General features: G+C 46.0%; 1 protein-coding gene across 1 annotated transcript in view; it reads left to right on the top strand.

Annotated features, from left to right (window-relative positions):
• C5PH8orf48 (chromosome 5p C8orf48 homolog) overlaps positions 1-25876 on the top strand; it is a 445712-nt gene that overhangs the window by 416669 nt on the left and 3167 nt on the right. The gene's annotated exons all lie outside the window — the stretch shown is intronic.

The raw sequence follows: 25876 nt of genomic DNA, 5'->3' as shown, positions 1-25876 counted from the left end.
TAACTGAAAAGGAGAATGATTATCTTAAAGAGTACCTTGCAGAAAATTTGGCTAAGGGTTTTATTCGTCATTCTCAATCTCCAGCCGCATCTCCATTATTTTTTGTACCAAAACCAGATGGGTCTCTCAGAACATGCATTGATTATAGAGCTGTGAATAGGATTACGATCAAAAACAAGTATCCTCTCCCTCTAATTTCGGAAATCTTGAATCAGGTCCAGGGAGCCACAATTTTTTCCAAACTAGATTTACGTGGTGCCTATAATCTGGTGAGAGTCCAGGAGGGTGACGAGTGGAAAACGGCATTCAAAACCCGATTTGGGCTTTATGAGTACTTGGTAATGCCTTTCGGTTTATGTAATGCACCAGCTGCCTTTCAATTCTTTATGGATGAAATTTTAAGAGATTTTTTAGACATATTCGTAGTAGTATATATTGATGATATTTTGATTTATTCTCAGGATTTAGAGTCTCATAAAATTCATGTGGGAAAGGTTCTCCAAAGACTCAGAGAGAATCATTTGTTTGCTAAATTAGAAAAATCCCAGTTTCATACTAATTCTGTGGAATTTTTAGGATACATTGTTTCTCCCAAGGGATTGGAGATGAATCCGAACAAAGTTCAAGCCATCACGGATTGGCCAGCACCAACGAAAGTAAAAGAAATTCAAAGCTTTTTAGGTTTTGCAAATTTTTACAGAAGATTTATTGAAGGATTTTCTCGGTTGATTTTACTCCCATAACAAAACTCTTAAAGAAAGGTGCCAAATTTGTGTGGTCGACAGAGGCAGAGGAGGCATTTCAAGAATTAAAGAAAAGGTTCAGTTCGGCCCCTATTTTAATTCATGCAGATCCATCTCAGCCTTTTTATGTAGAAGCGGATGCATCGAATCTTGCCATGGGAGCTGTTCTTTCTCAGAGACATCGAGAGACAGGACAACTTCATCCAGTGGCTTACTATTCTAAAAAAATTTCTATGGCAGAACAAAATTATACCATCTCAGATCGAGAATTATTGGCAATCAAGTTCGCTTTTGAAGAGTGGAGACATTTTTTAAAGGGAGCAAGACATACTGTGACTGTGTTAACAGACCATAGAAATCTGCTTTTTTTGAAATCAGCTAAGACTCTCACACCAAGGCAGTTAAGATGGTCATTGTTCTTTGCTGATTATGATTTTGTAGTGACATTTAAGCCAGGTAGGCTTAATGGAAAGGCTGATGCTTTATCACGTCAATTTCCTGGAAGTGAGATGGAATCAGAAAAGGAGATGATATCCATTATCGATCCATGCTGTTTTATTTCTGCCGGAATACAGAAAATTGAGGATGTTAAGGAAGAAGTTCGAAAGTCCATGTCAATTGTACAAATGGAGGAATGGGTTCGAAAGGATCCGGTTCGAAAAATTGAAAAAGGATTGCCGTTTTTTGAAAATAAACTTTACTTACCTATTTTGGAATTGCGAGAGAGAGTAATAAAAGACTGTCATGAATCTATGCTGTCCGGACACCCAGGTTTTAGAAAGACGCTGGAATTGGTCAGGAGAAGCTTCTGGTGGGAAAAAATGCGTCAGGACATCTTAAATTTTGTAAAAACCTGTGCTATTTGCGCTCAAATGAAGAATACAACCGGAAAACCAGTCGGGTTGTTGGAGCCGTTGCCTATTCCACCTCGTCCTTGGCATACAATCTCCCTGGACTTCATTACAGATCTTCCTTGTGACAAGGGTTGTACATCTATTCTAGTTGTGGTGGACCTCTTGTCAAAAGAGGCTCACTTTGTTCCAATGGAGGGAGAGGTTACTGCAGACGTTTTGGCCAAAGTCTTTTTGCGAGAAATAGTTAGACTGCATGGTCTTCCTAATCAAATTATCTCAGATGGAGGTCCTCAATTCATTTCTAGATTTTGGAGGGTTTTTTGTAAGGATTTGGGTGTGGAAGTCAGTTTATCATCAGGTTATCATCCCGAGACCAATGGACAAGTAGAAAGGGTAAATCAAGAACTGGAGAAATATCTGAGGTGTTATCTACAGGCAGGGGAAGAATGGGTGGATTTGATTCGGCTTACCGAATTTGCTTATAATAATTGTGCTAAAGATTCAACTAACATGTCTCCGTTTTACCTTGGAAGAGGTTTTCACCCACGGTTTTTAAGTTTTGAAATTACTGAAGAGTCAGAGAATCCTGGAGTTGAGGTTCGATTAAAAACTATGAGAAAGAATTTGGAAAGAGCAAAAAGGGTACTTTTCGATAGTAAACAGAAGTACAAAAGATTTGCAGATCAAAAAAGGAGGTTGGGTCCTAAATATGAGGTTGGTGACTTGGTTTGGCTTTCGACTAGACATTTGAGAATTAAGGGCAAAAACAAATTTACTCCACGTTTTGTAGGTCCATTTAAAGTAGAAAAGGTGATCAATCCAGTGTCAGTACGGTTAAAATTACCTACTTCATTGAAAATTCATCCCACCTTTCACATTAGTCTATTAAAACCTGTTATTCAGGGGACTAGAGTTGTACATCCACCTTCACCAGTTCAGGTAGAGGATTCATCTGAAGAGTTTGTAGTGAAAAGAATTGTAGATTCCAGGAGGTTAAGAGGGAAATTACAATATTTAATAGACTGGGAAGGTTTCGGACCTGAGGAACGTACATGGGAGGATGAGGTGAATGTGCATGCACCACAATTAGTCGCAAAATTTCATAGAAAGTATCCTTCTAAAGTTGGCCCTGGGACAGGGCATTAAGGGGGGGATACTGTCAGGTTTCGTGGGATTTGGATGAATGAGGATATGATTAACATAGTATGGTTTGGGCCTTAACTTTCTGTGCAGAGTGTGGAGAGCTTCCCAAGTCAAAATGGAGAATTCCAAAAGGATCAGTGATTGGCCAGAAGTAAAAGAAAGGCATTGTTGGAACATTCTAAACCGCCTTTCATTGTCAGAAGCCCAGCTGGAAGGTCTTATGTTTGAAGCTCTTAAGTTTTAGAAAACTTTAGTTAGGCCCCTGTGCCTAATATTAGTTATTTGGACCAGGAAAGTGTTGGAGATTTTAAAAAGAAACTTAGAAAACGTTCCGGTGAAAGAAAGAAGCAAGCTAAGTGATTTCATTATCTTTTATGGAATTTTATGATTATCAAGCAGGAGTTAAATATCAAAACTATTAATTAACTTGTTCCTGTTTTTTCTTAGTTTTTGTTTATATAGTAGTTCTTTTTGTTCTTTCAAGTATTTATTTTTGAACTTCTAGAACTGTATTTAAATTAATTGAACTGCGTCACATTTTTTGCACCTGGCAAATTGGAGTGTGGAGGTCTGTTATTCATTTTAGCGTCGTGTGTTTTTTCGGCCGTATAGTAGTTTATTGAGTACTGTACCTTTTTGTTCGGTAGCAGTGCTTTTTCTTAGCGTCGGACTAGCGTTAGAAATCTTACACTGTCTGCGCAAGTGACAGTGTGGTAGCCACGCGATTCCGAGACTTTATGTTTAATTTACTAACATTCTAACCTGGCGCGTGATCTTCACTGGGCTGCCTCTTCAAGGATTAGTCTCTGGAACTGAGGAATTACTCCTTTCCTGTTGGAGCAATTCATATTAAGAAGAGTGGAAGACTGTTCCTTTACGCATGCGCCCAAGCCAGTTTCATTTTTGAACTCAATTCCTTGTTCATGTGCGCTTCCATTTTAGAAGGAGTAAACAATATTTTCACGCATGCGCATATTCTGGTAAAAGGAACGCTTCTTTAACGAGCGATTTTCTTTGCAAGCAAAAGATCCAATTAATGAACACTTTTACACATTCAGAAAACAAACAATTTTAAATTGAATAGTTAGAGTGTCATTCTTGGAATTTGTGTTGAAGCTAGACACCAATACAAACACATGTATAATATTTCCAGCGGGTTGTTTAGGCAAAAGACAGTTGAACTGCTTGAAGACAAACTCCTTAAACTGAGAGAGATAGCAGTTTTTTGCAAAACCGAATTGAAGAAATCAGTAAGAGCATCTAAGACTCTATTTTTATGTTTTCTTCAGTAGAATTCATACACGTCCTCTACGTTATTCACAGAGGATAATCAGGTATGGTGGCGTGTTTATTTACTTAAAATTATAAAGAGAAGTCAGAGCCAAGGAATTCAAAGGTTAGTGACTAAAGTGAATTGTTGTTATTTTCACCAACAGGTTGGCAGATAAAGAAGCTGAGCAAAACCTGAAGTTTATTATTTTGTCCCATTTTCCCCCTTTCCCTTGGGGGTGCTCTCAACTGAACTGTTTGATACCAGTTAAGAGGTTAGCATCCAAAGGGGACTGCGGGGGTTCAGCAGCTTCCGGGGACAACATCAGATTTGAGAAAGCCTGACAATAGCGTTGCGTGGATGTGTACATAGCGGCCTCCTCTATCTTGTAGCATGTGCGTGATCACAAGTGGAAGTCTTTTATGGATCAGTTTGAGCACCCCTCTTGCACCCATGGAGAAACCAGCGTGCACTGCTGTGCGGTAGTTTGATCTTTGGAAGAATTTGCACACATTTCCTGCAAGGTGTGTTTCGGACAGAAAGACTATATCCGGGGAGTGTCTATTTAGGTGTTGCAGTACCAGTCTTCTTTTGATGCTGGATCCCAGCCCATTCACGTTCCATGACAGGAGTTTGAGCCTTCTCTGGGTTGAATTAGTCTCAGGTCCCGTTGGCTGTTTGGGGTGTAGATTTGCGCATGTGTTTCCTCGATTGTATACGCAGCAGTTGTACCGTGTTTGATCTGTACAGCGTACTCATCTTGCCCTTGGATGCTAAACATTGAAAACACAAATAAACGTCATCCTCAACTCCCCCCACCCCATACTCCACCCCCAACTGAAGCATCAAAATAAACATTCAACCAATTAAATCTTTAACTTTTGATTTGTTGCCTTGATCAGGGGGCGGCTGTTCGGTTGGCCGCCAGCCTAGATATGCCTTATGGTTCGGTTTCCATTCTGGAGCGTGAGCTCTGTTGAGTTACTTGTGCGATGTTTCAGGCATCCTTATGCGTTTTCTTGGTGCTGATTCTCAATTTGTTGTTGCTGTTGCAAATCCATGTCAGGTGGGTGCTCAGGATGTGTTCTATTACGTTCTCTTCTTCCCCCCCTCCAGGGCCCCAGTCTCCATCTATGTGCCTCTCGGCCCAACTCCACGCTTCCTTGGGATCTGTAAAATGCACCGATGTCCCCTTATGGTAAATCTTGAGCTGGGCCGGAAAGATTAGTCCGTATTTGACACCCAGTGAGTGGAGGCGCCTCTTGAGCGGATCGAATGACTGGCGTGCCTTTTGCACCTCCTTGGTAAAGTCGGGGAAGAAGGCGATTTTTGATCCATTATACGTGATTGTCCCTTTCAATCTCGCCAACTGCAGCACCGTATCCCTCGATAGTTTAGAAATCTTACGATAACTGTGCGCGGCGGTGCTCCCGGGGTGACCCTGCCAGTTGGAATGCGATGGGCCTGTTCGATGGAGAAAAATTTCGAGAAGGATTGCGCGTCATATGTGTCCACAAGCCATTCCTCGAGGAATAGTTCCATACAATCCCCCTCCGCCTTCTCAGGAAGGCCAAGTATGCGAACATTGTTTCGACTGGATCTGCCTTAGCTATCGTCCACTCTAGCCTCCAGGAGCTTGATGCGTGCCATCATGCCGGACACGTTGCGGTTTATCCCTCGTAGGCTGTCTTCGGTTTCCGAAATTCGTGCCTCCGCCTCCCCAGTGCGTGAGGTCAGTTTTTGCAGGTCATGTCTTAGTAGGGACATGTCCGCACCGATACTGTCCATCTTTTTTTCCATTGAAGTTCTGGAGCTGGCAATGGCACTCATTATATCTCTGAGGGAGATATCCTCTTCCATGCAGTCTGACTCAGATATTTGCGCCCTCTCCGGGGAGCGAGTCACTGGCGTGGTAGCGTATTGTTCAATTCTGCTCTGCGTATAGGTCTTCCTGGGTTTATCCTTCCCCATTGCCGGGTATCTGGTCCGACACCGGCCAGGGTTCGTCCCGGGCGGAGCGAGAGGGGACAGCGGCGGGGTAAGAGGCTGGTAGTGCTGCTGGGCCAGGAGTATTGTCGCCGAGTCCAGGCGTCGCGCGGGCGGAACACCCAGGGAACTGTGCCAGTTGTGATGTTGTTGGCCCAAGGACACTTTGTGATCAGTGCGCCCACCAGTCACTGGGACCCACCCGGGTCTGTTGTGTCGTGGTTCCTTTCACTGGGTGGGGCAGGGTCGGGGCAAGGATGTTAGTCAGCTCCGGGGACAGGTCCGTGGGTTCTTCCAGTCCCAGGCCCCTGTTCGCTTCGTAGATCCAGGGGGAACACCAGGGCTTCAGCAGGGCCGTTCCAATGAGCAAAAGGAGGGTCGGGGGGTCGACAGTGTCTTGAAGCTCGAGCCCCCGCCCGATGCCGCCCCCTCTCCTTACCGCACAGTTGTTCTCCGGAACGGAGCAGCAGGTGTCAGTGGCTGCAGGGCGTAGATGACTCCGCAGGCGCTCTACGTGATGTGGAAAGCCCGCGCCGTTGCAGGCGGTGTATCGGGTAGTGGCCGACCCGATGAGCAGGCCTCGACGCGTCTCAGTGTGTGAAGGACACTGCCGGGGGTGGGTAAGCGGCGCACAAACGTGTCCCCTCTGTCGCAGAAGTCAGATCAGCGCCGTATCACCTCTCGCCTCGCAGAGCAGCCAGGGCACAGTTGGTCGTGCAGTGTCGTCTCGGAGGCAGGAGCGCTGGTACCACAAAACGTGCGCCGGTTCGTACAGGGGGCCCGTCCCTCGTGTTTACAGGCACCAGGAGGATCGGTGTCTCGCTACCACAGGCGGTCCCCAGACACCGGGGCAGGCTTGTTTACACCTCACTGTAGCTCGCTTTCCGCTGCCGCGTCTCGATCTCTCCGTCCACTGCTTACATCGGTCTCATGGCGGCCATCTTGGGAGCGCTGCCCGGCGCGGGGACTGCGGCCACAAAACTACAATTCTACAGGATCTTACAGCACCTCCGCTCCGGTTTTCGTTGGAGGTCGATGCAACATATAGTCACACAGCTGTAGGAGAATTTTAAGCCATCTGGGGCGGATAGATGCGCAGGATGGATGCAGGATTTGGCTGGCAGCACAGGAGCAATGGAGGTTTACGTCTCCATCGTTCGGCAGTAGCCATGCCCCCGGGTATTTCATTGTTGACACGTACCAACCTTTCCTTTAAGCTGGCCTGAAAAGAGTGTTCATCTCGGATTGTCTCAAGTGAATGTCTTGTGAAGATGTATCACTTACCCATATCCACCTATCATGGCAATTGAATAACTCTGTTCCATCCAAGGAGAATCCATGCTACAACTTTTCCCACTATATTAAGTCGTCCACAAATACGAATTTACCTAGTTTTAGTTTACAGACACGTAATTGTGAAGGTTCCAAGAGTCAGAGCTGTCAATCTGTTCCAAGACCGAGCCAGGCATTCTGAGGAAGCTAAGCACAAACCTGCTTGGTGCACCAACAGTTTTTACTTCACAAGTCTCTCTGTGGATAATCAGTCCTATAAACGACCTGCAGACGGGCTAGGCAATGCCAGGCTGATTAGGGGTTCAAACTATGTCCTTGGGAAACAAAGTCTCTCGGTACTGACTGTCTTAAGGGCATGTCAGTTTCCCCCGTAAGAATTGAGCGAAAGCCCAGAGGAGTGTGGCGTAAGGTTGCGCTTCTCTGGTAAAGTCTAGATCAGGGTGTAAAACAACAGCAAAAAGTTTGGGGGTTGCCACATGGAAGGAAAATTACCTATAATTATGAAATCTTTCCTAACAGTGTCTTCTCACCAACAGACAACAGGAGAAAGTGGCAAGACTGCCGACAATCAGCACAAAACACAGCTTCTCCTCGGGGACAGCATCTACTTTGTGCATTGCTAGAATGAACAGCGTTTCCATGGGCCCCACACAGTGATCTACACGACTTCGACTGCCATGAAGGTAGAGGGCAACAAGAACAGAGTCACAGCCGGTCTGGACCCGACATAAGGGCACACGGACCAGTGAATCAACTAGGTCCACGGAATGCCGGCACCAACCACGCGCCCCTGCACAGAGACGTAGGACGGAGCTTTCAACGCACAAAAACCTAAGGTGAGCAATAATCCCAAGGGAGGGGATTTGGACCAGAGGGAGGTGGGAGTCCACCCATCACAGAACCAGTATCTTAACCCTCCATTCTCCTGTTATAGGCGCTACCCAACATCTGGCACATAACCAAGCAGAGAGGCATCCGGGATAGCGCTTAGACCTCCACTAGGTGAGCGTAACAGAATACAAAGCCTCAATTAAAATATCCACTTGGGCGTCATGGAAACATCAGAGACTGACCAACTAGCAAAGTTACTGGGAGAATTACGGGCCGAGGTGCACTCTGCCCGGCAAGAAACCAACGCCCTTAGGAGGGAGTTGATTGTCGCCAAGTACTGCACCAATGAATTAGCCAGACAATTTCTCCAAACACAGGCTGGGCAGACTCCGTTGCCAGGAAGTATTCCGTCGGTTCCAGCCACATCCGTCAATCCAGTGCAGGTGGTCCTCCCTGGGGCAGTTCTTTTGGCCCCACCGGAACGTTTTACGGAGGACGCAAGAAAATATGCGGTATTCATGAACCAGTGCCGCCTCCATTTTCTTTGTAGACCCGGAGCCTTTCCTAACAATCAGTCGCAGGTTGCCTTCATTCTGTCATATCTGAGTGGCATTGCCGTGGATTGGTCCATACCATTAGTAAGCCAGGATGACCCACTCCTGCGGGATTTCAGGGGGTTTCAACAGGAGATGAAGCTGTTCGCCCGACATTGAACCTTCTGTGCCAAGACGGACATCGGGAAGCCATTGCCTTCGACCTTATCAAGGCCCCTCAGTTCCGGATGATTCTAGGGATGCCGTGGTTGGTAGCTCACAATCCTAGCATCGACTGGCGAGCCAAGAAATTAGCCTTCTCCAATGAGTGTGCACATGCGTGCTACCAAGCGGAAATGCCATAGTCTGACCCAGAGACACCTGTCCAAGATAAAGTGGCGTTGGTACCAGGTGTAACAAGTACACTACCAAGCGAATACCACAATTTTCCAAGATGTTTTCCAAAAAGAACAGGCTAATACCTTACCCCCTCACAGGCCATATGACTGTACCCGGTGCACAAATCCTGTGTAGTCGAATTTATGCACTCACCGAACCTGAAAATCTCCACTTGAAATCATATCTGGACCAATACCTGGCAAACGGTTTTATCTGCCTGTCTAAATCCCCGGCAGCCTCGCCCCTTTTCTTCGTACCCATGAAGGAGGGGGACTTGAGAATGTGCATCGACTACCGCGCACTAAACCAGGTAACAGTTAAAAACCGTTATCCTCTACCCCTCATCCCAGAACTGCTGGACCAAGTCAAGGATACCCAAATTTGCACCAAATTGGACCTCAGGGGGGCATACCATCTTGTGCGTGTAAAGAAATGAGACGAATGGAAGACCGCCTTTCGTAATAAGTATGGGCTGTACGAATATCAGGTGATTCCCTTTGGGCTTTGCAACACACCCGCCGTGTTCCAGTACTTCATGAACGATGTACTATGGGAATTGATCGACGTATGTGCCCTAGTTTACATCGACGACATCTTGGTGTACTCCTCTTCTAAACGGGACCATGTCAGGCACGTTCGCTCCATCCTTGCAAAACTCCGACAGCACCAGCTATATGCCAAACTTGAAAAATGCTCCTTCCATGTCACCGAAGTCGAGTTCCTTGGTTTTGTCCTCACTCCCAGAGGTGTCCGGATGGATATGCACCAAGTAGAGGCCATCCTTAGTTGGCCATCACAGTTTTCAGTCAAAGGTGTCCAAAGTATACTCTGCTTTGCGAACTTTTATCGCTGATTCATCCTGGGTTTCTCCCAGATTGTGCACCCAATCAGTTCTTTATTACGAAAAAACAACAACGGTTCCAATGGACAGAAGAGGCAGAGAAGGCCTTCCAGGAACTCGAGAAAAGATTTACCTCAGCCCCGGTGCTACGACACCCCCGCCCAGGTCTCCCATATGTAGCGGAAACAGGTGCCTCCAGCATGGCAATTGGGACTATTCTTTCCCAAAGGGATCCCGAAACGGGCCAGTTACATCCCGTGGCCTTTTGGTCGCAAAAATGTACTACACCTGAACTTAACTATGCAATAACAGACAAGGAACTCCTAGCGATCAAAGCAGCCTTAAGGCTTGGCGGCATTACCTCCTAGGCACCAGACATACCATCACAGTAATCACCGTCCATCGCAACCTACAATACCTCAAGACGGCAGCGGCTTAATTCATCCCGTCAACTCCGATGGGCTTTATTCTTCGCAGAATATGATTACATAATCACGTACCGAACTGGAGTCCAGAACGGAAAAGCCGACGCCCTATCTCGCATGGGTATTGATGCGAACGCATATTCAACCCCAGAACCGGTGGCCATTATTCCAGGTGACAAACTACTAGGACTTACAACAACGTTATCTCTGGACGAACACCAAAAGGAAATTCGGCTCCTAATGAACACCGAGGCTCTAGAAGACTGGACCACTCAAGGTGAACATTACACAACAAAGAACCAACTCCCGTATTTCAGAGGGCGTTTATATCTACCGAATAAGGCACTACAAGAACAAGTCATTTCTGGTTATCACGACCCCCTGATAGGACATCCAGGAATTGCCAAGACCCTAGCCAAGGTGAAAAGAAATTATTGGTGGCCGACCTGGCAAAAGGACATTACGCAGTTTATTCTGTCATGTGGCATTTGTGCACAGAATAAATCCCAGAAACAAAGACCTGTGGGCCTTCTTCAACCCCTGGAAATTCCACCTGCAACTTGGCACACACTCTCCCTCGATTTCTTCACAGATCTGCCTCCTTGTCAAGGGTTCAATACTATCCTAGTGGTTGTTGACCTATTCTCTAAAATGGTCCATTTCATTTCGCTTAAGGGTCTACCAAACGCATCCAGTCTGGCAAAGGTGTTTTTAGAGCAAATTGTACAATTACATGGTTTCCCCTTTGTCCTGATTTCTGACCGAGGGAGACAGTTTGTGTCTAACTTCTGTAGGAAGAGTTGTACAATTGCCCAAATAGATATTCGTCTGTCCACTAATCACCATCCCCAAACTGATGGCCAAACAGACCAGACGAATCAGACACTAGAGCAATACCTACAGTGCATGTCACATCAAGTGGAAGAAAGCTGGAAGGATGTGCTGTGGATAGCCGAATATGCCTACAACAACTCTCTACACACCTATACCGGACAGAGTCCATTCTTTCCCTATATGGAAGGCACCCACGTACTTCCGAATTAGATGCCCCCATGGCCTTGGAAATGCCTGCGGTGAAGACTTTACATACGACCGTCACTCAAGCCTTCAAAAAGGCAGCAGAACACTTGATCCAAGCCAAAGAAAGACAGAAAAGATTCTCTGATCAACACTGAAGAAAAGCCCCAGACTATCAAGTAGGAGATGAAGTCTGGTTGGCGTCTCGGCACGTGCCCATAAGAGGAACTCGAACATTTTGTCCCAGATATCTAGGGCCCTATACCATCAAGGCTGTTATCCTGTGGCAGTAAAACTAGCTTTACCACCAAATATGCAGATCCATCCCGTATTCCACGTGTCACTCTTAAAACCTGTTCAGCCTGAAACTCTGGTCAAAACATCACCAAATCCGGTACTGGTTAACGGAGAACCTGAATTTGAAGTCAAGGACATCCTAGATTCTAAACTCACCAGGTCCAAGTTATATTACTTAGTGGACTGGAAGGGATACGGCCCTCAGGACAGGACATGGGAGCCTAGCGAGCACGGCCATGCACCACGCCTGGTAAGACAATTTCATCGGAACCATCCGACCAAACCAGGGCCGGACGGAGGAAATACCTTGAGGTGCCTTAGGAGGGAGTGCTGTCACCATCCATGCCCCTGAACCCCTCAGGTATAACAGCCACCTGGCAGCAGTGGGGCTAAAGCCCTTCACACTGGCCACAAGGGCCTTAAAACTCCATCAGAAACATACATGGAGTCAGTCCTGGCACCTTTGGCGCCAGGCTCATTATCCGGAATAAAGCAACACCAGTTTTGGACCTTAATCCAGCATGGAGCCCTATTACACAGCTCAGTTCTTTAGAACCAAGCCATGCGGTCTAGTGTTTTGTGTGTGGCTGGGCCTGGAACTACTTGGCCTGGAACTACTTTACCTGGACTATTTAAACAATACCCAAACAGCAGAACACGCTTCATGTTATTCTGCACTCCTGCAGCGTAACGCTCACTGTGTCCAGCTCCTGCTCATCTGCTTCTCCGGCGGCCCGATCCGGAAGCCCTAGATCCGGATTCCATTAATAACCTGGAAGAACAAGAACAGCATTCGTGAGCAAGAACACTTACCTGTGAAGTAACCGGTCTTGAATCCATCCTGTGCTTTGCTTACCTCGCCCATCTCCGGAGTTCACCGCAACCTGCAAGGGTCAAGAAACAAGGACAGCATTAATAACAATTCTTACCTGGACAAGCAGCGAGTCCTGGCAGCACCCTGCGCTTCTCTTACCTCGCCCATCTCCGGGTTTCACCGCAACCTGCAAAGGAGAATGAACAAGGTCAGCATTAACAAAGCCTTACATGGGCAAGCAGCGCTTCGATCGCTCATCACTCTGAAACATCACTGCAACTGTAGGGGAGGACTGGTCCAAGAAGACCCCCCCTCGCCTACGCTTTCTCCCCAGGTGAGGACTATGGCTCTCTTGGGCGTCCCCTCATGCCACCCGGGCCCAGGTGTTGGAGGGTTCACCCACTGGAGACATTGCCCGCACGTATTAATTGCCCACATGTATTAAAATTTAGCTAGGCCTAGAAACCATTTTGTCTGATAAAGATGGTGTGAGCTCAGCGCACTGTAGCGCGGCCCCCACCCTTGGAGGGTTTCAGTCGTCCTTGTTGCCGCAGCACCCTGGCAGATCCGCTGCGAGCACGTTCCCACGAATAAGACGGACATAAGCTAATGTAATACACTAACATTGTAACAGTTCACCTCCCGCAGTGTATCATCGCTCCCAGCATGACCCGGCCAGCAGGCCTAAACAATGAAAAGAACAGTAAAATAGTCATTGGATGACAGACAATCTTTATATATTAATGTTGAGACTACTTGCAAAGGATGCTTTCTTCCACAAAATCCTTTGTAGTACAAAAGCCTGTAAGATGTAGAATTACAAGAAATCATGCTTCCATGATATAAGCGATGGTGAGCCCGCACCATTGCAGTTGGGTGCTAATAATAATGGAACGCACCAGGAATCTATTTGTTACGTGTATTACTGGGAAACTTACACCCCATGGGCTCGTGCCATAACTGAACTAATGCTGCTAGAGTACACGAGAAAACGAAATGTAACCATACTGTGGAACTCATGTGAAGGATGCGCAAGAAATGCACTTGTCATGTGCGTATGTCTAAGCCCCTTATGTGCCACCACCGTCACGTACAGTGGCGAATCATTTCCTATGTACTCCACCAACCCGACTACTACCTCACTTATTGCAACTGTATATGCATATAACTAAATACTGTAGTTGTTAAAACATAGTGTACGAATACAGTGTTCAGACTGGGTATAATCGAGACACATCCAGCAAAGTTGAAATGCATGTTTTAAAATGATTTGAATAAGTATTATAGAGTGTTCAAATGGTTGATGTTTTTACCTAAATCGGCAACGCACGAGGGAGATACCTTTGTGAAACACGTGCAAGGCCATTCCCCCTCCCACCCTACGAAGGCTGCCAAGGCATGAGAGCAGAGACCGCGCCGCGCTGCGTTACCTCCCCCAACCAGACTGGAGTCGCTTCAAAGATTTGTAACCCCCTCTGTAGCACCCAAGGCCACCGCCTGCCACATGCATTATTTACAGCACAGCAGTAAACCTCTGCCTGACCACACGCGCCCCCTCGTAAACCTCACAACCCACCGGACCATCCCAGACTTATGGCCCTGTGCAATCAAGACACCCAACACTTTGACATCACACAGCGGAACATCCATAACAACTTCTAACAAGGCAGAAAGACATGTACCGCCCGTCCCAGGCCCTGAAGCTTAGCCCCTCGACCTATGGCCCCGGTCAACAGGACACTGGTAACCATGCCCTGACGTATTACCTCCAGTCCCCTCACAAGGTGCATTCCTCCTGTGTTGCATTAACCTGTTGTATAACCTATTGTAAGATTTACTAAAGAAGATAATACCAAAAAATGCTTGAATGACTGCGGTGTGCATGGCCTAGGGCTAATAAGTCAGGAGAAGACATTCATCTCTGCCACTGGCCGCGATGGCCCCACAACACCGCCTGGATGAACTCCGCCACCCTGCCAGGCCCAGCCCAACCCACGAGGCTGCCCAGTGACGTCTTCCAGCCAAAGCCAACCACATCACAGCAGCACCTATAGTTAGTCGTCGCCACCCAATCCCCATGAACTTGTGCCCCCCATAGTGTGTAGGTTCTTATGACGTTTTTTGTAAATATATACGCCTGTCTTTGCTATTGTCAGACAGAGCGCTCTCGGAGTTTGCAGAGTTCTTTGCATGCCCTATTCTGATTGATAAACTCCCATTTACGCTCACCCGCACTCTGTCTTGGCCTTATTCCCATCTTGGGAGAGTCCTTCATTGTCTCTCATTGCGGGGAAGATCGTGCTGTTTGGGGACGCTTGCCTTCACAACCTATACAAAGAGAACAGAACACAGGTTAGCAATTAACACCAATAAACAGCGCAGCGTTCCGCGCATCAATACTCACTGTGGTCTTCGCCATCGGCACGGCAACTCCGAGATCGCAACCATCCCTGGGAAAACAAAAAGAGACATTGTTAGGGAACAGCGTAGAGGAGCAAGACGCCGAGAAGACAGAGAAAATGGAGGGGAAGAAAGAGACTAAATAAAGACGGAAAAGACTTAATAACTCACCTGGAAGACAGCAAGCAGAGTCGGAGTCACAGCCGGTCTGGACCCGACATAAGGGCACACGGACCAGTGAAGCAACTTGGTCCACGGAACGCCCGCACCAACCACGCGCCCCTGCACAGAGACGCAGGACGGAGAGTTCAATGCACAAAGACCTAAGGTGAGCAATAACCCCAACAGAGGGGATTTGGACCAGAGGGAGGTGGGAGTCCACTCATCACAGAACCAGTATCTTAACCCTCCATTCTCCTGTTATAGGCGCTACACAATGTCTGGCACATAACCAAGCAGAGAGGGGTCCGGGATAGCGCTTGGACCTCCATCGAATATCGTGTGGCGCCCCTGTGGATACCAGGTGAGCATAACACTGCCCCCCAAAGACCCAGAAGTAAGTCCCATCACCCAGGGAGAGAAGCCAGGGGGTCAAGTCAAGAAGAAGGGTCGACACAAAATAAATCCTGAATGGGTTTAGAAGTAGAGAAGTCCCAGCGCAGACCCAGGGCATAGAGAAGTTGAAGATGAAGAGGTGCCCATTGCAGGAGTAGCTGTACAACTCAGGAAATAAGTAGAAGCAGAAGGCAGCCCACAGGAGTGTCCAGGGGGTTGAAACTTAAAAAAAGACCCAGCGCAAGCCCCAGCGGGCAGCCTAAAGCAGAGAAACACCTGCGCAGCGTCAAGTGAAGGGGTAAGTAAAGAAAGCACCAGCGCAGGTCCCAGAAGTAAAGAAAACCCCAGTGTGGGCTCCAAGGGAAAAGTGAAGAAGATTAGCCCCTAAAGTAAAGCAGGTTCCCCAAAGCTAAAAGTATATTGTGGCATCCGAAAGTGATTCAGTGAGTTGAAGAAGTCCTTGTATTGGCTAACAGTTGCTGTACTCACCGGGTTCGGGTGAGTGTCTTGGAGCAGGTGACCGTTGGCGTCTGGGTTCACTCAGCGAGATGAGCACAGCTCCGGTGCCACACGGCATTTGATGACGTAGGTTCCAGTGTGAAAGGGGATGGCGGAGCAACAGAACGCTGACGGATGTCCCGTTCAGGAGTTATGATTCGCTCGCTGCAATACGAACTGTATACTGCTCAGGATAGTACAAGTTTAAGGCGCAGAGTAAAAAACCCAAAGGCGTGTGACGTGAAAGCAACGTCCATTCGAGGAAGCTGTGAATGTAACGCTCACTTAAGGAAATTGGGTGAGGCGTCGTTGGAAAGGTGTCGAGGATCGCAGAAAGATCAGGAGTGGCTAAGCAGGTCCATCCACGTGATTCATAGCAACGCCTAGTGTATGGTGTTGGGAAGCAAAGGAACTTCTGCTGTGGCGCATGTGTAGGTAGAAGAACCGCCCTCTGCAGATTAGCAATGTGGGCATTAAGGAGAGACCTGATGAGCTGGAAGAGTCTGACGAAGCGGTTAAGCATATGGGTAGTACTTTCTGCAGTATTATCTGCAACGAGTTGGAGCTTGCAGTATTTTGTTTAGAACAAAGTGAATTGATGAGATTTTGGCATTAGGTGGTGCAGTAAAGCGGCCCGAACCTGATTGGCCCAGAGTAAAAAGTGAAGTTCGTGAGGAAGAAAGTAAGGGAGGCATCACATGAAGAGCTATTGCAAACGTGTATCCTTTTAATGCTCTACACATGAGTGCTCGGATGAGTCGAGTATGCGAGGGATGAGGTTGTTGGATGCATTGGTTGAGCTGCTTGTGGTACAAGTTTAAATGATAATGTCAAAAGAGTAACGTTTCGCGGATTTACAGGTTTAAACAGACATTTCTAGTCTGTACTCGATACAGTAATTGATTAAAAGGTGAAAGTTGGAAGGACATGGTGAGTGCCTGGAGATCTAAGTATGAGGTTCTGAGTGAGATAGAATTAACCTTCTAATGAGTTGCAGAATAACGTTGTTTGATACAACATGGACCTTTAGGATTTTGAAAGTATGCCCATAGAGACAAAGTAGGCTGCATTAAGGTGGCATGGACTTTTAGGCACACATATATGCATTTGGGCAGATTTATAGTAACATGGATTTGTAACTATGTAAAATGTATGTGTGAAGTGAGTCGCCAATGTTGAAAAGTGTGGGCTAGCGTCACATTGATGTGAAGTCAGTGTGTAGGTGTAGGTATAGCGTCCCAAAACTTAGTGTGAAGGAGGGATAGTGTACCATCCAGTGTGTAAGTAGGGATATTGTCCCTCATATGTATAGGGATAGCGTCCCTGAGTGAAGTAGGGATAGAGTCCCGCACTAGGTTAGGGATAGCATCCCTCATCTGTATAGGGATAGCGTCCCTGAGTGAAGTAGGGATAGCGTCCTGCACTAGTTTAGGGATAACGTCCCTGATCTGTATAGGGATAGCGTCCCAGAGTGAAGTAGGGATAGCGTCCCGCACCAGTTTAGGGATAGCGTTCCTCATCCGTATAGGGATAGTGTTCCTTAGTGAAGTAGGGATACTAGGTATCAGTATAGGGATAGCGTCCCAAGTAAGTGGTAGGGATAGCGTCCCTCAAAAGGAGTGTTGGGATAGCATCCCTGTTGAGAAGGGATAGCGTCCCTCAGCATAAGGTTTAAGGATAGCGTCCCTGTTAAGTGTAGAAAATGGGTAGAGACCCGGAGTGGGGATAGCGTCTCCAAACATGAGGGTAGGGATAGTGTCCCAGTTAGGTAGGGATAGCGTCCCTGAAGTTTATTTTAAGTTGCATCTCTCGTTAAAAAGATGCAAGGTGTGGATGCTTTGATGTGTGATTGCCTTGTGTTGTGTTCCCTGTGTCAGTGATGGTTGTGGTAAGAAGGGGATGTGTTGTGATGTGTTTATCGTGTATGTGGGAAAGGAAGGTTATGTGTTGTGAAGTGCTTGTTGGTGAATGTCAAGTGGATGTGCGTCATTGGAAAGGAAGGAGATTTGTTATGAAGTACTTGCTTGTGAATGTGAGACCCTGTGATGTCATGTTGGAATGTTGATGTGTGAATGCTGTGTGAGTGTTTTACCTGATGTCAGTTAAGCCTGGATGATGAGACCCAGTGGTTGCCTTACATGTTAGCTTAATGTAACTGACAATACAGCCTATGTCTATAAGCTACAAGAGTGTACAGATGTACCATTATTACACATACCATGATTTATTTAATTCTGCACACAGTTCAGCGTACTGGCCCTTAAGGACCACATTACACCACTCGATGGTTCTGTTGGCCTGCAGGTGGTACACTGAGCACAATCGATGCTTGATTCCTAGCAGAGAAGTGATTTCTGCAAACAAGGCATTAAAGAATTGGGCTCTGTTGTCAGATTCTAGAACTACACCAATTCCCCATCTTGAAAATACCTCTCTCGCCAGAAATATTGCTGCCGATTTAGCATCGGGGTGCATGAGGGACTACCCACAAACCACCGGGAGAATGGGCACCGGAAGAATGGACAGCCACAACAATTAGATATCTGAAGTTACTGCATCTTGTTATCATGTCCACAAAATTGATACGGAGCTTCTTGAATGGACCAGAGACTCCCCTCACTGACCTCGTGGTATTTCCGGGATTGAACTCCTTGCACATGACACATTTCCCTACAAATCTACTTACCTGCTCTTGTAAGTTAGGGATAAACCAGTCCTCCTAGTGCTCTGCTGTGATTTGTCATCGAGAAGTATGCAACAGGTAATGTAGTTGCTCTAGAGCCAAAAGCAGCTCTACAGACATTACTACTTTCCACATCACCTTCTGTCTCCAAAGCAAATCTGTGGGTGAGAGAACACATCCTCTCTTTTTCCAAAGCTACTGTTCTTCTCTAAAGGATTTCTCTTGCATTTCTATTATCTGGAGCACCAGGACTATGGCGTATGGGGCTGGTAACTGTACCTGTTGGGTACCCGGTCCTGAAATCTTCTGTCCGCGGAAGCTGCAGAGTCCCACAGTCTCCTAAGAAGGTGTGAGCAACAACTGGTTTAACTAACAGCTGAAGTTCTAACCCTCTTAAGGGAAGGGGGAAGTGGAGAAAATAACAAACGGCAAAGATCTCTTTTCTCAATGAGGCATCTATCTGTGAAAAGAGAAATAAACAACCGAGTTACTCATTTATTCTACACCTCTGACCTCCATTTAACCCCTACTGAGGTTTATCATAGCTGTGCATCCTCAGCTACTTGCTTTGAGGATCAGCAAGAACAGTTCTGAGAAATGTATCTCCTTTTTAGTTTCTTTCAACCTTGTTCTATTCAGCTTTTCCTTGCCATCAGGTTTAAATCAAAATTGTCCTCTTTACTTTTCTTGGGGGAAAAAAACTGGAATCTTTATTGAATGTCTTTTCTCTTCTCTTTTAAAAAACTCAATAACTTTCACTTGAAAATTTGAAGACTTCACTCATATGCGTTTCTGTATTAACTTGAGTTGAACAGAATGTCCTTTGTTGAATTGAGTATTACTTTGTATGTTCATTTGCTTTTTGTTTTGACTTTTTTTGTTCGAACATTTAACATTTCTGAATTCACAAAATTGAAAGCGTGAAGTCAAGAAGTCAACTCTAATCTCAATGAAAGAATTGCCAGCTCTAAAATTGTAACTTCACACACTAGCATAGAGAATGCACTGTCTGACCATTCAAGACAAATCACTGTGGCGGCACGCATTAGTATAATTCTAAAAAAATAGACACTACCAATTTCCCTATGCACACACGCGTTTAGAATTCTCTGCCTGTTCTAAAAAGACAAAGTACTACTGCGCATGCATGAAGCACTTTCAGTCAGCACCAATAAACCTACACTGTGCACGCACTAAAGAATTCTCTGCCTGTCCGCTTCAGACAATGTACTACTGCGCATGCGTGAAGCATGCAATATCGGCACTATGGCCCAACACAGCGCATGCGCTTGGTTTTACCTCTGTCAACAAACCAACGACGACTGCGCAGGACCGGTTTTCTAAACTCTGTCCGAAAACTAATGCGCACTTCAAAAAACAAAGAAAGCTTAAATATACCTTCCTTTAAACACCAACGAACATACAAAATCACTCAAGGAAACAATAGATTTAAAATCGTAATAAATCGGAATTCATCCGACTGAACCCAAATAAAAACACTCATCAGTGAGCATTGACAAGAGATTAAAAACTGAATAAATACTTCCAGGAGGCTTTTGCCCTAACTAAATACCTAAACGAAATACACAGTTAAAATCCTTCAGATTCTTCTTAACAGTCTCTGGAATTCAGTAGCAAGAAACTTTCTTTACTAGATTAAGATAACATAAACTCTCCCACTGGATGTTACAGGTTTCTTTGTCCCTCGCTGAAAACTTCACTGGTCTTCACTTCAGGTATGGAAGTTTGGGGAAGAGTTTAAACTTACTTTAATTAACTTTAGATTAAGAGAACAAAATAACAGGACCTTCCTGATGCAGACTGGACAATGAAAGGCAGTTTAGAATGTTGCCAAGTCCACCAGGTGACTACCTGGTCCAATCCGCATTCAGCCCTTCTCCTCCATGTTAAATTGGGATGCCTTCACTCTGGAAACTATAGTTAAGGCTGAATAAAAACTTCCCCAATAAAACTAATTAAATATCAGAAAACAATGTGTCACACACTCCTTCACTCTTCACTGAGCCAGACCTGACATTGGGACACTGTTTCCATTTTCTGGGAATCTGTGAATGGAAAATATGCTGTTTACTTCGCCACCTTGTCTGTGGCATCATTTCTTAGAGCTATTAAATTGGTGCGGTTCACTAGACCTGTCTCTGCTGGCTACGTTAACGCTTCAATCAGCCTGGATAGCCGCGCAGCATGCTGGACAGGAGACCCGTCAGACCTCCTAAACCCTCTTCTATGCCGATTGATAACCCAGAATGTGACTGCCTTCCCCTTAAACTTGTCTCGCACCTGTAAGTGGCACCAGTTCAGCCTCTTCTGCAGAGTAATTAGAAGGCAGCCATTTCCTCAGTTTACCTGACACTCCCCATCCACAAGACCCACTACATCTACACCCGTATGCCTCTCACCCGTCTCTTGGTTGATGGTGGAAGTCAATGTGGATTTCGATTTTTCTAGAATCGCAAAGACTGCATGCTCTACAATGTCACCGGGCAACCCATAGTAATGATCGAAGACTTTTGAATTGCAGAATCTGCTGCCGCTAGAGCTTGTTCACATTGGAACTGTCCCTTTCTCTCCCCTACCACTTACTACAGCCATGCCAGTACCCTGGCCCATCCTGTGACTCCATGGTGTGCTTTCTATCACTGCTATTGGCGCAGGAGCTAGGGTGACTACACCCTGCTCTCCTTGCTCCACATCCCATTCCTCTTCTTCTTCATTGATTACTTCAGCTACTACATCCCGTGACCGTTCTACGGGCACAGAAGCATAATCAGCACTCCCATAGTGTGACGTCTCCCATCCTCCATGCTCAGCCCTTGTAACCCTGCTCTCCATGCCATCTTCAACCGTTCTGATAACCGAGTTGTCCAATCTAACAATTACCTGCCCATGTCTCCACCTTCCTTCTTCTACATCCCTTACCTGTCTTCTCACTTCCTCCCGCTCTTCATCTCTTTGCCACCATAGCAGCACTACCTCTTCCTCCGCTAGCCTTAGCGCGTCCTTCATTTTTTCCGGTTCTTGCGCAACCTCTTCTTTTCCCCTCATTTTCAATCCTTCCTCCACTGACTACCGGCCTCACTTTTTCATGATCCAACATCCTTAATCTATCTGCTAACCTAGCAGTCAGGGGAGTTAGCCCCTCCCCGCTCTGTTTTTCACCTCTCTGTAGCCCTAACCATTGAAGGAGTTATCCTTCCACTTTCCTCAAAATCCCAGTTCTTAGAAATCGTAATTGATGGAGGCATTACCTGTGTCCGTCTTTCAACCACTGGAGTAGCTGCTGGGGAAAATGGTGGTACGAACTCAGGGTCTGTGTACCCCTCTGCGGGCGATAAAGGATAGCACCCATATTGGGGTGGTGCAGAAGTATGGCCTGCACCCTAATTTTTTGCCCCCCCCCACAATTTCAACATTATGGCCCTTCCCGCTTTTTTCATACACCCTCTATAATTCCAAGATGTTTAACCGCGTCTCTAACTTCGATCCCTTGTGATTTGTAGTTAAAAAGGTATGCAGGCTCTCCAATATCCCTGTATCATAGGATCCCCCAATGGGCCAAGAATGTATAATTTTCCCCTTACTCTCCCGCAGCCATTCTCTGATATTTTAAAATGTTCGCCTTATAGCCAGGCAACACATAGCACAAATGATTCAACAGAGTATCCATACTCCAACCCAAATTATCAAAAAAGATTCACAAAAATCTGATAGAGGTGAACCTGCGGCTTGAACAAATTTTCACCCAAGAGCTCACTTTTTACCTTTACCCAATTCCTTAGTCGTACTTCACACTCTTTCACTGTACTCGTCTATACTGCAATTACCTCACTTCCCTATTTACTCTAATTCTACTTCTCACTCATACACAGAAGACAGCATTTTATCAAAAACATTCGCCGGCCAATATTTGAGACATCCACCCCACTTGAGCAAAGGAGGGGCACAATGCTTTCCACTACAGCACTGCTGCTCTCGTTCTCTTCATCACTAGTACCATGTTCTCTGCTACAACCCCATCTGTTCCTTACTGCAGGAGGTTTTCCTTCACTACGTTGACTAATCAAGAAAATCGAGGTTTGGGCTCCGCCCACACAGCAGATATAAAAGAATGTCAGGACCTACTTCAGAAAGGTTTCTACAGTTGGACTTACCCTAAGATACCACCCCACCTTCAGGTGAGGGCCCCATCTAACCAGACAAGCCTCACACTGGGTGTGCTCCCCTCTAAAATAATAAACTAGATACAAAATATATACAGGGGACTTGCAACACAGAACAGTTCAACCACTCTATCAAAACACCCACTTTTCCAATCCCCGCAACCTCAGGAAAGTTAACATGCACACTCCATGTCTACCCTTACCACAATAAACCTTAAATCAAAGAAACAACCCCTTTTATATTCCTATTTCCCCCTTGCTTTACACCCCTAAGCATGTACTCCCATGAACCCAAGGTGCTCAGAGGTGGTGCTTCGTTAGGTCACCCTGCACCGTTAGGCCACAGCACCACATCTCTGGGGAGCAGACAGACGGTTAACCAATATGGCGTCCACAGGACTTTTTTTTTTTCATCGTTCATGGAAGACTGGCCCCTGTTGTGAGGTGCTGCAGCTGAGAGGTGTGGATAGAAGACCCCCAACATCTCTGGATGCCTGGGCTCCTACCGTGGCTCGTCAAAGGTGCATATGGGCTTTTAATCACCTCAACCCAAACAGGCTTACCACCTAAGAAGCGAGTGCACGGTTGTACATAAAGCAGGTTTATTGTACAAAGCTACGGGGAGCAGTTTTATGGTGTTGCAGGACCAAACTAACCCAAGTCTCAACAATACCATATCAGTTCACTACTTTTATACTATTTTTTCTTCTTCTTTTCTCTTCTCTACTCTTCTCTTCTCTTTTTTCTCTTTTGCAGTTTTTTTTTTTTTTTTTTTTTTAGTTTTATATTTTATTTTATATGGTATTTATCTTTGATCTTATATAATTTATCAGTATGTGTAAAGTTTAAATATAAACTGTAACACATTATTAATAAATAAACTACTTTTATACAGTTTTGCAACAATTAAAACTCTTCCAAATACTTTATTGCAGTACACCACCCAAGCACAATTGGACCTCTACAAAGAAATCCCATCTTTTCCTAATTCTTCCATTTTCATTGGCCAGTCTTATCTTGATAGTCATCTTTAGATCATATTCAGAACATACATCTTCTTAGGATTCGTCCGTAGTAGGCCATGACGTCAATACACGATTAAACATTGGTATTGAAACATAATTCATTACTAGCAGTAACTGACCTAGGGCCTTAAACTTTGTGTGATTGCACATTGTCCGTTAAAATATTTTAGCAAATACAAGGAAGGTCTGAATAAACAGGATCTTCTTTGAACTACTGATTTCGATCTCAAGTAACCCAGACTCCTGGTGCTTCTGCAGATTTACTAATTTATGCTACCACTGCTCCAGAACATACAGCCTCTGGTTTCAAATGTAAAAACAATTAACCGCCGGACACCTTGGCTCCATTTTTATTACAAGCCCAAACAAATGATTAAGCCCCTCTACGCAACTTCAATACAAGGAGCAAGATAACATCTGTTCCCTTGCGTGACTGTTAAATCATAAACCTTCGTCCTGTTTGGAAGCTGACCTTCTTACTAGATGACTCATTCTTCTTTCTGTCAACGAATGTCCCTGCTATTTAAAATTCATGTGCAGCAGCTAACCGCATAGTTTAAAATTATTGATTTACTTATTTTCTGCCATCTGAAGACCTGAGAAAGTCAGTTTAAAAGTAAAAATACATTTTGATGGAGAGCCCAAATTACCATGTTTTTTGCAAAGTACCCTGTGTGTAGCTGGTTTTCATGTTGTATTTGCAGATTTATTATTGTATCTTTCCATGTGCCTGAAGATCTAATATGTGCTCTAATCTGTCTTCTGTCCTCACTCTCCTTGATCTATCCTCTGCTTTTGACTCGGTCAACCATGCCATCCTGCTAAATCGTCTCCGGGACAACCTTGGTATTACTGATGAGGCCCTGACCTGGTTGACCTCCTTTCTCACTGACCGACCCTCTCAGGTCCTACTGGGGTCTTTCCTCTCTCATCTCTCTCTCTCTCTCTCTCTCTCTCTACTTGTGGTATTCGCTAGGGGTCCAAACTCTCTCCCTGGCTCTTCAACCACTACCTGCCACCTCTTGCCCACTGCATCGCTACTTTCTGCTCCAATTTTCAATGTTATGCGGATGACACTCCGCTCTCTTTCAGGCTCCCCTCAGTCACCTCTGCTTCTTCTCTCATACCAGACTGTTTGGCTGCAATTCAGGAATGGTGTGCCGCCAATGATCTCTGCCTTAATGCCAATAAGACTGAGATCCTCCTCATTGGGACACCCGCTCCCTCCTTACCTCTCTCTCTCTGGCCGCCCACTCTGGCCCCTCTTCCTGCTCCTTCCTGTGAGGCTAAGAACCTTGCAGTCATCTTTGACTCCATCCTCTCCTTCTCTCTTCACATCTCTGACATCTCTAAGAAGTCAAACTATCAGCTGCATCTCCTCAGAGGTATTCTTCCTTTTCTCACTTTCACTCAGAAGCTCATTGTCTCCAGAGCTCTGGTCCTCTAGGCTGGACCATTGCAACAGCATATTTTTACATCTTCCTGCCTCTACTCTTTGACCTTTACAACATATCCAGAACAGGACTGCAAGACTTGTCCTTGGCCTCAAGCCCAGGGATTGTATATATCCAGCTCTGAAATCTCTTCACTGGCTCCCCATGGCTGCAAGGATCAACTTCAAGACCCTCTCCATTGTCCACAAGGCTTTCTGAGGCCTGGTACCGCTGTATCTCCAACTTTCTCTTCCAAAACATCTTCCTTCTTGAGCTCTCTGCTCATCCACTTCCAGCTCTCTGATTGTCAGACGCTTCTCCAAGGAGAGAGTTGGGGGCAGATCTATCTCCTCAGCTGAGGCCTCCCTCTGGAACAGCCTCGCTGCCTCTCTCAAACTTGAGCAGAACCACCTCTGGTTCCGGAAGCATTTCAAGACCTTCCTTTTTGCTTCTGCTTTCTCTCTTCCTCTCCCCTGCTGATGCACCTGACTGCTCTGCGCACTGGTCACCTGGTGACCCTTTGAACTCGGGCCCAGGCTCCTGCATGTCCAGTTGCCCTTGCACTGCCTCCGGGCTCCCTCAACACTTAAGGGTCTGTATCTGCATCCCTGCAGTCCCTTCTCTCTGCACTTATGAGCCACCCGCTAGCTGCACT

Source organism: Ambystoma mexicanum, chromosome 5p (assembly GCF_040938575.1).
Source record: "Ambystoma mexicanum isolate Mex_15411 chromosome 5p, UKY_AmexF1_1, whole genome shotgun sequence".
Lineage (NCBI taxonomy): Eukaryota > Metazoa > Chordata > Amphibia > Caudata > Ambystomatidae > Ambystoma > Ambystoma mexicanum.
The sequence above is the reverse complement of the archived record's forward strand: the minus strand, read 5'-3'. Positions and strand labels throughout refer to the sequence as shown.